We start from the raw sequence: 17,550 nt of genomic DNA on the forward strand, positions 1-17,550 counted from the left end.
AAACCCGATCAAATACCCGACCATACCCGGGACCGGTTTCTATCTGACCCGGTTGCAGTTCCTGAAAATTACAATTTGTGCACCCCCACCTTAGGTGTAGCTCAAAACTTGTACTATAAACTTCAACACACATGTGCATCAAATTTGTACATCATGCATCAAAACTTGTACTACATGTTAATCTGTATTACATCATAACATAAAAAGGACTGAATAATTAAAACATTAAACATAACAAAACGACCAGACAAAATTACAGAAAACATCCTTTACGTTTATACGAACAACTCAGTCCATCATACCCGGCCCGCCATCCGGAACCACAACATTACTCGAATTCCCGGCCCTCGCCGCGGTCCCACCGCGGCTCGTTCGCCCCTTAATCCTCCACAATTCCGCCACCACTTCCTTCGCATCCGGCCTATCATCCCTATCCGCCGCCACACACCGAAACGAAAGCTCCGCCACTGCCGACACCGCACCACCGTCCACTGTCGCTAACCTAGGATCAATCACCTCGGCCAACAACCCCATCTGAATCTTCGCCACCGCCATGTCAGCCAACGTCATCTCGCTCTTATCCCTCTTCACATCCACCGCTCTCATCCCCGTAACCAGTTCCAACAATACAACTCCAAAGCTATAAATATCACTCTTTTCAGTCAACTGGAACGACCGGTAATAATCCGGATCCAAGTACCCGGGAGTCCCTTGAGGGCCCGTACACACACAACCCGGATCCAACAACCGTGACAACCCGAAATCCCCAACACGCACACGCATATCCTTGTCCACGAACACATTGTTCGACGTAATGTCTCTATGTACGATCGGTGGAACTACCGTAAAATGCAGATACTCGATCGCTTTCGCGATCTGTAACGCGATATCAAGTCGCGTTTGCCACGTCAAACACTTATTTCTGTACACATGTAAATGATCTGATAATGTACCATTTGACACATATTCATAAACCAATAGTAAACCTCTAGGGTCACTGCAGTACCTGTAAAGGATACCAAAGGTTAAAATAATTAAAGAATAACAAATATTACAACAAATATTTATTTATTATGTTACATATATTGGGTGTAAACGAGCCGAGCCCGAACTCAGCTCGTTACGAGTTATTTTTCTAAAGCTCGAGCTTGGCTCGTGAGTTGTTTTTTCAAGTTCGGGCAAGGCTCGTTTGTTAATTAATGTAATAATGTATGCACATTTTTTATCATATTTATGTATTTTGGAAAAAAAAAAGTAAAAAAACTTTAAACGAGCCTAAGCTTGGTGGAACCGTAAAACGTAGATACTCGATCGCTGTCGCGATCTGTAACGTTTTTTATTTATTATGTTAATAAATGGGGGTGTAAACGAGTCGAGCCGAGCCCGAGCTCAGCTCATTACGAGTTGTTTAACTAAAGCTCGAGCTCGGCTCGTGAGTTGTTTTTTCAAGTTTGGGCTCGGCCCAGTTTATTATTTACTAATTAAATGTATGTATGTTTCTTTTTATGTTTATGCATATTGAAAAAAAAAAAAAAAACCTTAAACGAGGCTATGGTCGGCTCGAGCTCGTGTGGTACCTTAAACGAGCCAAATCCCATCTCAAGCTCGGTTGTGGGGCATGAAATTAATATGTGTCCAAAAGGGGTAAAAGTAAAACTTAAAAATACACAAGGCTAGTTAAGACTCGACAAGCCTAAACGAGCTTCCCATACAACGCTCGAGCTCGATAAGTAAACGAGCTTTATTTGAGGCTCGGGCTCGGCTCATTTGTTATTTTTAATTAATTTATGTCGTTTCTAAATACTTTTTAGAGAAACCGTAAACGAGGCTAAGCTCAGCTCGAGCTTGTGTACTGTGTAGTACCTTAAACGAGTCAAAGCTCGGATGTGCAACGTGAAGTTAATACGTATAATTCCAAAAGGGTAACATTTAAAAATACCAAATGCTTGTTAAGGTTTTTGAGAAAAACCTTAGATTAGCCTAAGATCTGCTAGAGCTCGTGTAGTACCTTATACAAGCCAAAGCTCGGCTCAATCTCAACTTTGTAGAGTGAAATTAATACGTATGAGTTCAAAAGGGGTAAAAATAAACAAAAGACATGGCTCGAGCTCGGTCTCGATAACTAAACGAGCTCTATTTGAGGCTCGAGCTTGAAAAAGCTCGGGTTGTTTTGAACTTTTATCAATCAGATTTATTTTGTTTAATAATTATGGTGCAAACGAGCCGAGCACGTCTGAGCTCACCTCATGCTTGGCTCGTCAGTTGTTTTTTCAAGCTTGGACTCAGCTCGCTTATTAACTAATTTTATGTATGTTTTTAATTATTTTTATATATTTTTGGAAAAAAATTCGTAAACGAGCCTAAGCTCGGTTTGAGCTCGCGTATTTACCTTAAACGAGTCAAAGTTCGGCTAAACTCGGTGTGCGACATGAAAGTAAAACATATAAGTACAAAAAGGGTAAAACTTAAAAATACACAAGGCTCGGCTCGATAACTAAACGAGCTTTATTTGAGGCTCGAGCTCGACAAAACTCGGCTCATTTCGAACTTTTATTGATCCAATCTCAAGCACACCTGTTAATAACAAAACATACCCATGAAGCTTGACCAAATTCGGATGATTAAGCGACGACAATATCAAGATCTCATTGCAAAAACTCTTAGTTGAGGGGTTTTGTTTATGCAAAAACTTAATAGCATAAACTCTATTCTCTTGAAAACACCCCTTGTACACCGACCCGAACCCGCCCGACCCGATTTTGTTATCCGGGTCAAAGTTATTAGTTGCCAGCTTAAGATCATCAAAGGCGAAAACCGGAGGAAGCAGTGTGGAGGACCGGTGGCCTCGGAGGTAATTAGCCACCATTGGGTACTGTTTTATAGAAGAGTTATTTCTTCTTTTAGTAATGTATGTAGTTACTAATATTATTAGTAATGTTACTAGTAATATGCAAAGGACTAGTGTGAAGCAAGATATGAGTATTTTTGGATTATGGGTTTTGGAGGTGGGTTTTTGTGGGTTTTGTGTTTTGATGCATAAAAATGGGTTTGTGGGGTCAGATGAGTTGAACCCACAAACCCCTTTACAAGATTTACATTTTGTGAAATATGAATCTTGTCGGTCGAATTCGATGTCGATGCCTAGTTTTAAGAATGTTTGTAAGAATCCTAGGATGTCTGGTTGGCAGTAGTCAGGTTGGGAGAGTTGTGGGGGGTGGGTGGGCTGGCAAGGTTGGATGAGAGTCAGGGGGTTTTTGGTAATTTCACATGTGAAATGGTTGTGGTGGTGGGTGCAGTTTGGGTTGCAAGGGTGGAGGTGGGTGAGTCTAGAGCAGGTGGAGTCAGTGGGTTTGAAAGGTGAGGTTGAGAGGTTGATGGGGTGGGTTAGGGGGGTAGTTTGGTAATTTGGGGTGATGGTGGTGGTGGTGGTGGTGGGGTCATGGTGGAGGATGGTGAAGGTGAGGTGGTTGATGGAGATGGTGGCATGGAGTGGTGGTGGGTGGCATTTGATTTGGAAGGATGGGTGGCCGGAGTTGGGGGTGGTGGAGAATGGGTAGGGTGGTGGGGTGGTGGTGAATGGTGGGCATGGGTGGGATGGGATGGTGGTGATGAAAGATAATAATAATAATAATAAAAATAGGTGGAGAAGTGATGGTGGTGGAGGCATTGGTTGGTGATGTGTGGAGATCTGAACTGTGAAGAATCTTTTGAGTTTGAATCTTGAGTTCATGTGTTTTACTGAAGAGGGGGGGGGGGCGTGTTCACGTGAATAAGAGGAAAGGAATGAGGACAAGAAGCCAGAAAAAGCGGTTAGTGAAGAGTGTGTAGAACAGGAAAAGGGTAAAAGAGTGATAAAGAGTATTCATATAGTGATCCAAAATATTGACAAATCTTCTTTTGATTTGGACATGATCTTACTTGATGCTATGAAAATGAAAATTGTAACAATCAATGTGAAAAAAAGAATCTCGCGTGTAAAAATATCATTTGAGGGGCTATGTTAAAGGTTGGCTTCTCGACAGTCGTGAGACTGTACCCCTTGATGCGTGGAAACCGGACGGTATTGGTAAACCCTCGCCCCTATCGTGGTCGAACCCGATATTAAGCCCTGATTCGTCCATTCATCTAGATATTTATGGAAATGGCCAAAGTGAAAATCGAACTTGTATCTTTACCGGGAACGGCATACCAACTAACAGCTAGACTAAATTCGCAGGACAAAATAATAATAATAATAATAATAATAATAATAATAATAATAATAATAATAATTTAATCTATATATAGTATTTAGATATACCAAAAGGTTTTCAGTTTAGTGTTTATCCAGATGATGGTTAAGAGGTTTTTCCAATAGATGATGACAATAATATTTAACTAATCAATAGAACTAGATAAATTCGACTTGTGTTGAACAAGTGATCTTCGTATGGAATAAAAACAGAACATAAAACCACTTCAACAAACGACCTAACTCAAGAAACTTAAACATGTAGCCATTTTTCATGTATATACTTTTCACGTGTTACTTTACTTGTCATCTCATCTAATGACGTCTAGCCACTTTATTTTTTATAAGTGATCATAGGCAAAAATGAAAAGGCAACAACTTCATTCATGTAATTTCATTAAGGTAAAGATAAGATACTAGTAGGTAAGAAGAATTTATAAATACATTGTAAAAAGAAGTCAATTCAACTCTACTTGCCCCATTTCAAAAAAGGGACCAATTTAATTTAATATTTTATCCTTATTTTAATACATATTGAAATATTATAGGTTAGTTATAATGAGAAAATAAGTGGTCCATTTCACATTGATAATTAATTACTTTGTTTTTATATAGATTGATGCATTATTACTTGAAATGAGTGGAATTATAAAATAAATATCTTTAAAAAAAACTTAACTAATAGTTTTAAGCCCTTCAAACAGTATCAATATTTTTTATTATAAAGATATATATAAACATATATGGGTTCTAGTTAAGACTTTTTTGGTGCAAAAATTATAAATAAAGCCATTTGTAACGATTTAACGAGTTATGAAATGATTTCAAAAGTGTTTCGTTGTATATATGATGTGTAAGTTCAATAAAAGAAACGCACCTTGGCTTTTGGGTGTTTCATATTGCTTATTTCTCAAAGGAACAAGGGCAACCTTGAGATGATATCATCAGAAAGCTCATGTCTTCTATCAAAATATATGCATAATGCTTATGCATGTGTGATCATCAAGAGTGACACATCAAACAGTCTCACGAGTATCGTTCGTTATATTAGGTGCATAGCAAATCTTGGATTGTGACTTTATGTGCATGTCACATGGTGTCTCGTACATGATGCAGACTTGGAGAGTGTCTAGATACATGATGTTCGTCTTATGGTTATTATGTGTTATCACTAAGTAATTTATTACCGTGGCCCTAAAAACACTAAGCAATTATATGCATATCGAGTGATGAAGTTCCATACCACAAGCTAGCTAATCCTGTAGCAAAGACATTAGCTTTAAAATCTTCTTATGAGAGGTTGCTATAATTATGAGGGTGTTTAAATGGACAAAGTACGTGTTGAAAAGGAGTGAACTGAACAATTTTTTTAATTTTTTGCACGCATTTAAATCTGGCCCCATGAAGAAAAAATCAACAAATATCATAATTCTCTACTTAAAATTTCATTAAGCGGGTCATCTCTTCTCTTTCTCCCAAAAACCATATATCCATTGTAGTAACGGTTTTATAAGAATATTCCCAATCGGTTATTCATATCTAAATCTAAAATTACACTAAAAATTATTACTTTTCTCTCTCTAAATAATATTTTTTTATATATTTATCATTACATTCTCTTTTTCTCAACTCACAATTACTTTTAAAAAATAATGAATGGTGAAAAGAGTATTTCTTCAAATTTAACCATGAACAATAACATTTTTTTTTCTTTTCCACTCACAACTACTCCAACCACACCGTAAAAAATGGAGAACACACTAACATATTATGAAGAACTCATTATAAATGCTCTAAACTAGATAACTTTGAACCCTAACTTTTAACAATTTATATCATGTTTTTGCCATATCCTAAGCATAAGCTTAAAAAAATTACAACTTGATCCTCAATACCGACTTGCAGACTTATGTGACCAATTGACAAATTAGGATCTATGATAAGAACTTTGATATTTAGTTTTTATTATAAGATGTTGACACTGATTTATTTTGTATATATTTTTTAATATGAGTTAAGAAAGGTCAAGTCTACTATGTAATATGTAATTGATATTTGTGCACTAGGCCCACACTAGAAAAGGCCCGCCAAAATCAATTGAACCATGTGGGCCCAAATGAATACTGACATTCAAAACTTAAAAAATGATAAAAGTTGGAGCACGAGGTAAAAGTAAAAGCCTTTTGCATCTCATTATAAGATAGGGATGAGTACCGAACCGGTACCGATTTGGTATCGAATCGGTACCAAGGTTTTGAGTTTTAGGTACCGGTATCGGTACGGTACAGTACGGTACCGGTATTTCCTGAATTTTACCTTAAATACCGGTATTGAACCGAACATTTCGATACCGGTACCAAAAATTTACGATTTTCGGTACCGTATTATAAGATACTAGATGGTTAAAGAACATTATTAAAGAAACATCAAAGTTGATATTAAAGAACTTAAAGTGTCATAATCAAATATAAACAAATTTTACCTGAGAAACGTAAGAAATATTAGAGAAATTATAACTATATACATTGTAGTTTTGAACTATAGTAATATTATTACTCTACTTCAAAATTATAGCATAATAATAATTACTTTGCTACTATAATTATTTTAATAATACTTATTTAAAAGTTGTCTGTACCAAACCTCACCCCGTAATTTAGTTAAATATATACCATTTAGTAAGGTTAAAAAATTGTGAAAAAATGAATTTGATGTTGACATCTTTGCAAGACTCAATCGTTGTTTATTAAAGCACCATCCATTAAATGGTAACAATATTATTCATTTATTCTTAATTCTTATGCATAAAAAAGCATTGTTTGAATGATGAACATACGTTGGAGTTGAACCTTCATGGTTGTAAAAATAATGTAATTATATGACTTATAATAATAACTTAAAATGATTTTGTATCACATTTTACAAAGTTTACGTTATCAGATTGGTCATTGAACCAGCTGTTTTATCGGTGGTCCCGGTGGATTAGTCAGGCCGGTTTTCAAGAGTTAGATGACGCCATAAGTAATTTAACTTTCATATTTTTATATGTAAAACTAATATAAAACAAAGAGAATTACTTAAGCTTTTGACACATATTTGAACGAATAACAAATATGAAATTTGAAATAAGCGAATATGTAGCATGAACTAGTATGCTCTAGTAAATAGACGTTGAAAGGAAAGAATAAAATATTATTATTGAACATTTGATCCAACTGTAGACTCGGTTCGTTTGTTCAATTAGTTCAACCCATAATCAAGTAGTTCAAATAAAGACGGTTCAGTTGTAGTCAACCGGTCTGGACGACGAGTTGCGTGTATGGTCCCGTCCAAATCTAGCACCAAATCGATCTTTCCTTTTCTATTTGAGTTAATAGTCATTTTCGTCCATGTGGTTTGCTACTTTCGCCACTTCAGTCCAAAATTTGTATTTTTGTCAATTTAGTCCTCATAGTTTTAAATATTAGCCAATTACGTCCTATCCGTCTAACGGCATCCAGCTATGCCGTTAGTTCAAGGGTATTTTTGTCTTTCTCCTTTTTATTTTGAGTTATTGGTCATTTTCGTCCCTGTGGTTTGATACTTTTCCCAATTCAGTCCAAAGTTTGAAATTTTGTCAATTTAAGTCAGTTTTTTTTTCTATAACCCTAGAGAGCATTATCCAAGCCCAAAACAAGTCTGCATTTACTCTGTCGACAACAGTAATCATACCCCCTCCTCTCGTATTTAGTTTCTAGACGGTTCCTAAACTCTCCCCCATGGTGGAATTCAATGGTAAAGTGGTCAAAGCAATTCTGTGAAACCGAATTGTACGGAAAAAACTAAAAATCGTTTCTTTGATGAATGCATAATATTTAGGGTTTAGAGATTAACATATCATAACGAAAATCTGGGTCGTAATCAACTATTATACATTAATCAACAAAACAATTTTTAGTTTTTTCTGTATAATTCGGTTTCAGGGAATTACCTTGACCACTTTACCATTGAATTCCACCATGGAGAAGATTTTAGGAAATGTCTAGAAACTAAATATAAAGGGGGGGTATGATTACTGTTGTCAACAGAGTAAATGCATACCATTATTTGAGGTTGCTCGATGGTTTTGGGCTTGAATTATGCTCTTCAGGGTTATAAACAAAAAACATAAAAAATAAAAAAAACTGAATTAAACTGAACATTAAATTGACAAATTTTTAAACTTTGGACTGAATTGGCAAATATATCAAACCACAGGGACTAAAATGACCATTAACTCAAAATTAAAAGGAGAAAGACAAAAATACCCTTAAACTAACGGCATAGCTGGATGCCGTTAGACGGATGGGACGTAATTGGCTAATATTTAAAACTATGAGGACTAAATTGACAAAATTAAAAATTTTGGACTGAAGTGGCGAAAGTAGTAAACCACAGGGACGAAAATGGCCATTAACTCTTTCTATTTTAATGATTGTAAGTTTTTTTATTAGCTAAGCTTGGTAGTCTTTGTTTTGTTACCAAACACTCTTCTAGTTTCTAAGTGTTTTTTTACAAAGCTCAAGCTTAACTTGTGAGTTATTATTTTAATCTCAAGCTTGGCTCGTTTACTATTATTTAAGTAATTTATATTTAATTTCATATATTTGAGGCATACCTTAACAAACCTAAGCTTCGCTTGAGCTTGTTAAAGAGTTAAAACTTAAAAATACAGTAGCGAGGTTAAATGATCTTCCTATACAAGGCTCGAGCTAAACTCAATAACTAATTAACTAAGCGACCATTATTTGAGGCCCTGGCTCGATAAAACTCGGCTTGTCTCAAACTTTTTTATTCATTTCGAGTAGCTTACTAGATGCTCAGTTTGTTTGCACTTTCCATCTTTACAATTCATCTCTATCTCTCCTATGTGTAGAGGCGCACAAAATACCCAGTTCTGGACATGACCTTAGAAGTCGGTTCCTGCCCGTACCTAACCCCCCGCGGGTACGACCTAGTATTGGGTTTCTCCCCAGACCTGTACCCGAAACCAAAACCGGCTCCACCTTTACCCGCTTAAAACCCGACCCGACCCTACCCGAAACCCAAAAGAAACCTGGTCAAATACCTGACTATACCCGGAGCCGGTTCCTACCCGACCCGGTTTTGACTTTTTTTTACCGTACCTGGAATCGTTTCCTACTTGGTTCTGGTTCCTAAAAATACCAAATTTGTGCACCTCTATCTCTATCCTGAGTAGAGGTACACAAAAAACCCGAACCCGGAACCGAAGCTGAAAAAAATACCCGAAACATGGTTTTTTTATACCCGATCCAGACCCGATTTGTACCTAGTAATACCCGAAAACTGGAATCGGTTCCATACCCGAAAACCGGAATCGGTTCCATACCCGAAACCAGGTTTTTCCAATACCGGAAACCGGATTTTTCAAATACCCGATTTATAACAAAAAATATACCTGAAAATGCCCCTAAAAAGTGCAACCTCTTAAAAAAACCAAACTATACCCAAAAAATACTCAGAAAAAACCCGAAAAACCGGAAAGTAGGGTTTTTTTTCAATACTCAAAAATAGGGTATTCAAATACCCGATTTTAGAATACCGGGTTCTATACCCGACCCAAACCTGATGCATAAGGTGTGGTTTTTGGAGACAGTATCCGGACCCGAACCCGACCCGGGTATTTCCAGTATCCACTCATACCCGAACTTGATTCCATACCTGAAACCGGTTATTTGAAAAACCTGATTTGTGCACCTCTAATCTTGCGAATCTCCTATGTGAAAGTGAAAAGAGCAAGTTGGGTCAATAAACTGGGCCATTTTCAATGTGGCCCATAAGAAAACATCCAAACACATACGAAACGACGACGTATAGGTGTTTAGCCGACCAGACGCCAGCGACGCCAAAATCAGATTATGTATCGGCTAACAAAACAAAAGGTCCACTGATTACTCCTTTGCACGTTCTCTCACCCACCAAATTCTAACCTAACATGATTGTCACCTATTTCCTGCTCACCCACACCTATCTTTAGCTTCACACAATTATTATAAAAACTTACTAGGTTATTTACCCGTGCACGACATTGGTGAACGTATAGAAGTCGTCTAACAAACATATATAATTTTATATTATATTGTAATTTGTAATATGTTTTCTGGGACGACAACATGATATTTAGTTGTAAATAATACTGGTATGAAAAAAAATAATTGTCAAACATAAAGATAAACCAAAATAAGATACAAAGTACAATGTTTAGAAACACAATTATAAGGTAAAAAATTAAAATTCATAAACTAATAAGTGTGTAGTTAGCGTAAAGCAATGGTATGTGTCCACCATGAGTTCATATTCATATTTAACTAGTAAATCAAAGAGACAGTTAATAAGAAAAGTTGATTAAGGCCCAATAGACTACATATTTTTGTTGATTAACAAATAGTAGATAACATGTTGAGTATAAATTATCGAGGTGATCTCTATATTAACTTCAATAAAATGTTTAATATTATTAATGATTTGGAAAATCATATGCCATGGGGTAAATGATCTAATTTTTAACACATAAAGAATACAACAAAATGCAAATTTTATAAAATTATGTTTTGAAAAGTAAGAGAATTAAAACAATTACGTGTAACAAATTCAAAGAACAATTACTTTCCAAACACCAGGTATGTTAAAGACTTAGATATTGACATATTACCTTATAATATAAAATACCAAATTATAAAACAAACCATAAATTCATACAATATATAAAAATCCAACACAAATCAAACCAAATTGGAAACATGCATAAATTGTCTGAGAAAAAAAACACACTCAAACTGAAAGACAAAAAAAAGGTCTTTAAACGTTGCATTTATTTTGAGCCACCAACGTCCATCACATATTAACCTTTGAGGTGCCAAACATCACTCCTTCGTCATCATTCACCGGATTTGTTATTGGTCTTTAGACGCAATAACTTCAATACACGAACCTTGAGAAAACAATCATTTTTAAGCATATCCAACTCATTAAACATGTTTTTTTGCTCCATTTTGTTGTTTGTAATAAAATAATAAGAATACAAACAAAGTATTAAATTGATAATAATTAAAATAAATGAACAACATCAATAATATGAATGAATGAAATAATTTGAGTAATACAAATTAACCTTACAAAGAAATGCAAAATTGCAGAATTTGACAGATGAAAAGGCGTGGTGTGAAATTTCTTGTGTAAAACTGAAAGTATATAAAGAGGGATAATAATATAAATATATTTTGTTAGTTAACCTGAAAATAAATGTTATTCTCAATTTCATTCAAGGTAATCAGTTTGTACATAAATTTAAAATTTGAAATATGCAACAAAAATAGGAACGTTGAAACCTATAGTTAATCTACTTAATATTGTTATTAATGATCAAACGGTTTTTAATATAAAAATTATTTCATAAAGATGCAACAAAAATAGAAGAGTTGAAATATATAATTTATGTAATTATTATTGTTATTAATTAACAAGAATTCAATTATGTTATGTTAAATGTAATTTATTTTTGAATTATTTTATTATCAACAAATTCTAAGAATGCATTGTACATATGGAAATTAATCAAATGGACCAATAGAAACAAGTAAAACATATTGTTTTAATAATATATATAGAATATAGATTTTCTTATTCAAATAATGAATTTTTTTCAACGGCAAACAAATCATCTAAATAGACTACTGACTAAATTTATAACATTGGGATACGCTCACCTTTCAATTCAGGAAAGACCCTCACCTAAGACCAACAAACATGAACATTCGCCCAAAGTTCAAAGATCCAACTAATGAAAGCCATCTATTCGTATAGTTTCCCATCATCATTCTAGTGCCTCTGAAACTAAGTGTTAGGAGCAGGATTTAAACCTGGGTTACATAAAGTACCAAATTTCTCCCCTACCACTTCACTACTAGCTCGTTGGCATTAATAATAATAATAATATTGCATTTTTAGGCAATAATAATGTATTTTTAAGGATGAATTCATGTGATGAAGGGTAACCTTTTTTGTTAATTTTATTATTTAGGTTGTTTTTATTGGTAAGTGTTTGATTTTATAGCGTTGGTCGTCTAACTTACTAACAATAACAAATTAGTATAAGAGTCAGACACTGATATAGTTATTATTATCTATTTACATAGTTTAGTTGTAGAACAAACTTAAAATTAAAATACGAAAGTACGTATTTTTTGATGGGTTTTGAATGGTTAACAAAATATGAAACGTGTAATAAACAATTTAATTATGTTATATAAAGACACTCATTGCTTAAGTTATAACCCATGACTATGCATTAACCAATTTAATTATGTTTCAAAATATTAATATAATCATTAGTTTCCATAAAATATTCACTAAGAGCAAAAGTAACCGATGCATTAATTATGTTTAAGATGTTTAACTAGCATGATCTTTATTTTGAAAAGACCTATTTTTAAACTTTTACTCAAAATTACTTTATACCTTTATTATATATAACGTGAAAAGAGGTATTTCATACAAACTCATCATCTATTATTAACAACCAAAATAAAACCAATGGCACGTGGATTTTTGGTCACCTGCTTTACCAAATGAATTATTATTACATAAGAAATATCTATGTTGCCAATAATAATTATGATTTTGTAATAAAGTTTAAAGAATGAAATCATGATTGCAATAAAAAATATCATGTAATGTTCGGCCCGTTCACATAAACCTAACTTTTTTAATTTGTTGAATCTAATTTTTATTATGAAAATGCAAGGTTTGATTGGACCAAATTAAAATCATATCAAAATAAATTACACAGTCAAAATAACTATCATATTGATATGCAACATCACCAGAAATAAACAAAGTTAACTATTTATTAAACTAGATTTGTTGTTAACAACAAAACTTAAAGCTAAACTTAACACTAGTCGGATTGCTAGCAAAAACTAAAATTGACCAACAATTAATAATTTCGTTTATTAAAATCGAATTTTCTTTGTAAAGAAATCTTTTACCATAAATAATTCTAAAAAAAACTTACAATAATGAAATCATGATCACAATAAAAAAAACATCATACTAAATTAAAAAAAAGTCCAAGTAATTACACATCACACGACACATGCAACATGACCAGAAATAAACAAAGTTAACAATCCGTTAAACCAAAATTATTACTGATCACAAAATTAAAAGTTAAGATCAACACTAGTCACATTACTGGTAAACCCAATACTAACCAATGATTAATATATTTGTATTATTAATTACTAAAAATAATTGTTTTTTTTCTAAAAAAATATCAATCTTTCTAATAATGTTAATAAGCAGGTAGTGGAGTGTTAAGAAATAGACTTGGTGTTCCGAGAGACCCAGGTTCGATTCTTTCCCTCATCATGTGCTTTTGGAGGCACCATCCCGATGTGATAAATTAGCCAGTAGACAATACCCCATTCGGAGGATTCATTTGCTCTTAAAGAAAAATATTTATATTTTAAACAGCCAACGAATCCTCCAAATAGGCTACTGGCTAACTTCACCACATCAAGGTACACTAATCTTCGGATCCAGAAAAACTCTCACCCAAGGTTATCCGTGAGCACTCACCTGAAGGCATGACAGTGTGACGAGATAAAACACGTTCAGTACAAGGGTCCAGCTACTGAAAACCACTTACTCGCCTAGTCTTACATCATCACCCTAACACCTCTCAAAATAAATACTAAAAACATGAATCAAACATAAATCACATAAAATTCCAATTCTCTCTTAGTCTGTTTAACACTCCACCAAACTCAAAAAAATCTTAATAATAATAATAATAATAATAATGACTAGAATTAAAAAATATCATAAATGCTATGTTAATGCCGGGTCCATCCCCCACCCGTTCGCGTAACTCTAACGTAACCCCTCATCACCATCACCCAAACCAAAACCGTTAATTACTTAACAGACCGGCCGACACGCCGTGAAATATCCGTCAAATCGTTGCCACCTATACATACACACACACACACACACACACACACACACAAACATCCATTCAATCCACACATATATCTTTCACCACCACCAACACATATATCTTTCACCACCACCATACACATTCTCAACATCCATTCAAGCTTATTATGTTTTGAGTGACCGTCAGATCTACGATTTGTACGGTGAAGAGGGTTTGAAATCAGGGGTTTATGATGAATCAGGTGTTACATTTAATGGGGGGAAATCTGGGGCTAGGTTTCGGTTTGATCCGCGTGAAAAATTTGCTGAATACGCGAGCAGTGGGGGGATTGTTGAAGGGTTCGAAGAATAAGTTGAGTTGTGGGTTGGAGGAGTTGTATAAGCGGAAGATGCAGATATCCAGGATTGTGTTGGATGATTCCGGGTATGTGATGATTTAGTTGATGAATTTGCTGTAATTTAGAATGGTTCATCAATGAATTTTAATATCATAACTTTGAGGCAATTGTTTCTTCATAACAACACCTTAATTTCTAAAATTAAGTCAAAATTTTGGGGGCCATTGTTAAAAAAACCCCTAATTTCATTGTTCGTCAATAAACCTTAATTTCCAAAATTAAGCCGAAATTGGAGGCCATTGTTTATCAATCAACCCTGATTTAAAAATTAGAGCAAAACTGGAACCAATTATTCACCAATGAACCCTAATTTTAAAATTGGGGCAAAGTTAAGGAATTTGGTGAACCGAATTCATCAACTTTAATTTTGAGATTAGGGCTCATTGATGAACAATTGGTTCCAGTTTTACCTTAATTTTTAAATTAGGGTTAATTGATAAACAATTGCCTCCAATTTTGGCTTAATTTTGAAAATTAAGGTTTATTGATGAACAATCGCCTAGCGATTTTGACTTAATTTTTGAGTTTAGGGGTTCTTTGATGAACAATTACAAGTTTTGCTCTAATTTTGATATCAAGTTTTATTGATGAATATATACGATTAATTTTTCCCTAATTTTGAGAAATTAAGGTTTCACGGATGAATAATTGCCTCCGATTTTGCCCTAATATGTTTAATTTAGGTTCAAAGAATTACCTTCAGTGTAAAACGAAGATAATTATTCATCACTATATGAGCAAAATTGGAAACTACCTCTAGTTGAAATTATATGAAAAGAGTTCAGCGGGTCGTGCATAGTAACTCAACGACGCCGAAGAACGATAACTTTGTTTTCAGTAGGATCGGTTTTGCTATTCAAAAGGGGTAGCGGCGCACCCTGTTGCCCGCTTGCCTGCTGCCTCTCTATTGTAATTGGATCCTTTTATCTTAAAAACTAAAGAATAAATTTTAACTTAAAAAAATAAAAATAAAAATTTGGTATTAAACTAAAAGTTGAAATTTGGGTTTCACTGCGCAATTCACTAATTGAATTGATTTTCGGTTTTGATCGTAACGTTTAATCAGAATCTGAGCTGAAATTGGTTCAATTTTCGGTTTGATCTTATTTAACAAATTGTTTCACCGTTGAATAATAATCCCAATTGCAGAAAACCCGGGACTCTGGAAGAAATCCTAACAATACACATCAAACCAGGCTGGAAAAAAGGGACGAAAATCACCTTCCCAGAGAAAGGAAACCAGGAAGCCGGAGCCGCCCCGGGTGACCTAATCTTCGTAATCGACGAAAAGCCACACGACACGTTCAAACGAGACGGGAACGATTTAGTCTTCACCAAACGAATCACACTCTTAGAAGCTCTAACCGGGAAAACAATCAAGGTGACAACGTTAGACGGTAGAAGCCTTGTGGTCCCAATCACTGACATTATCAAGCCAGGGCATGAAGAGGTGATTCAGAACGAAGGGATGCCGATTTCTAAAGAACCCAGGAAGAAAGGTAACTTGCGGATTAAGATTGATATTAAGTTCCCGTCGAGGTTAACCGGCGAGCAAAAATCGGATCTCAAACGGGTTTTGGGAGGCAATAGGGGTGATGACTAGTTTGGTGATTTGGTGTGTTCTAATTGTTGACTATGGAAGTGTGTACATATGTTATTAATTATGCGAAATCGAATCGAATTGTGGATAGCAGAAACACTTTTGAAATAAGGGGAAATAAGTATATGAGTTGTCAAATACGGAACTAATTTTAAATAGAGAATCGTAAGGGTTTGTGTAAACGAATGTGTATTGTTTTAACTGTGGTATATAAGGTGGTTATGTGACTGTATAATTTACTCTTGCTTGCTCTCTGAGTTTATTCTATTCGTGTTTTTATGGTTCTCTACTCGAAATTGCTTTCGTGTTGTGCATAATATTATTATTTCCTTCTAATTTTAAAGATGTTTAACTAGTTTGTTTTTTTTATAACAGTATTAATATTGGGTTGTGTTTGTTTCTGATACAAGAAAATAATAAGGTTTTTATATATAACACAAGTTTTTAATCTGCATAGTCCTAATTTTTGAAAGGAGACCAAACTCAAGCAATAATTCTTCCAATAATTCCAAACCTAAGAATCCTAAATCGAAAAAGAAACAAACAAACGTTGAACAAGTTGCTTGCCTAATGTCCGAATTGTGATTCGTGATTTCGTGAGCACTCATGACTCGACCTTGGTCTAGTGGTCTGAGTCTTCTTTGAACGGCCTGCTTCTACTTCTGCGGGATTTCAATTTTCACACCTTAGCGCCCTGACATAAACTCTTCTGCTTCGATTGTTTGATTAGGATTAGGAGTGTGGACTTATTGCTAGCTTTATTTGTTTAAAAAACATTTGGGCTTGGGCTTTTTTGTTTAAAAAAAACTAGGCTTATGGGGCTTTCTTTACGTTTATTAGGTTAATGGTTTCCCGTTCTTCAGCTTTAAGGAATTTATTTAAAAAGAATTCATGTGTGGGCAAGACACAAACAATATAGATGGCCGGACTCAATATATATTATATTTTTTTGACGTTTTAAGAAAAAATTACCTTACTAAGCGAAAAAGCTGGATTGACCGAGACGCACCTTGGCCCATTATCAGATCCGTCCATGAATATTCAAATACAAAAAATAAGGAAAGCAATAATTGGTGTTTATCTCGTATCTTTTGGAGTTGGTTTCAAATAATTGTTGGGAGTCGAAGACAGTAACTGAATCAAACGTTTGGGTCGCTGGTTTTGGGCTTGACCGACTTGGGCTGGTGGTGTTTCTGCTTGGGCCTGTGTTAACGGACGTGTTATTCCTGTATCGATCATATCAAGTGTCGGGTTGGATAAAAGGTTACACAAGTCATCTTCGAGTTACATGATTTTAAATATATCTAAGACAGATTCCCGTATCGATCATATCAAGTGTCAGG

The 17,550-nt window shown here is 34.6% G+C and overlaps 2 pseudogenes across 2 annotated transcripts; one reads left to right on the top strand and one right to left on the bottom strand.

Moving 5' to 3' along the window:
- Positions 1–169: 169 nt before the first annotated feature.
- On the bottom strand, positions 170–3,667 carry LOC143619164 (LEAF RUST 10 DISEASE-RESISTANCE LOCUS RECEPTOR-LIKE PROTEIN KINASE-like 1.5 pseudogene; annotated as a pseudogene). The gene is made up of 2 exons (XR_013151145.1): positions 2,595–3,667; positions 170–1,006 (listed from the first exon to the last, which is right to left on the bottom strand). The product of XR_013151145.1 is annotated as an LEAF RUST 10 DISEASE-RESISTANCE LOCUS RECEPTOR-LIKE PROTEIN KINASE-like 1.5 pseudogene (transcript).
- Positions 3,668–8,655: 4,988 nt separating this feature from the next.
- Positions 8,656–16,409, top strand: LOC143619165 (uncharacterized; annotated as a pseudogene). The gene is made up of 3 exons (XR_013151146.1): positions 8,656–8,686; positions 14,371–14,633; positions 15,757–16,409. The product of XR_013151146.1 is annotated as an uncharacterized LOC143619165 (transcript).
- The last annotated feature ends 1,141 nt before the right edge of the window (positions 16,410–17,550 follow it).

Source organism: Bidens hawaiensis, unplaced genomic scaffold, assembly GCF_021521415.1.
Source record: "Bidens hawaiensis isolate Kalapana, Puna unplaced genomic scaffold, B.hawaiensis_p1.1 tig00002414_1, whole genome shotgun sequence".
In the NCBI taxonomy this organism is placed as follows: Eukaryota; Viridiplantae; Streptophyta; class Magnoliopsida; order Asterales; family Asteraceae; genus Bidens; species Bidens hawaiensis.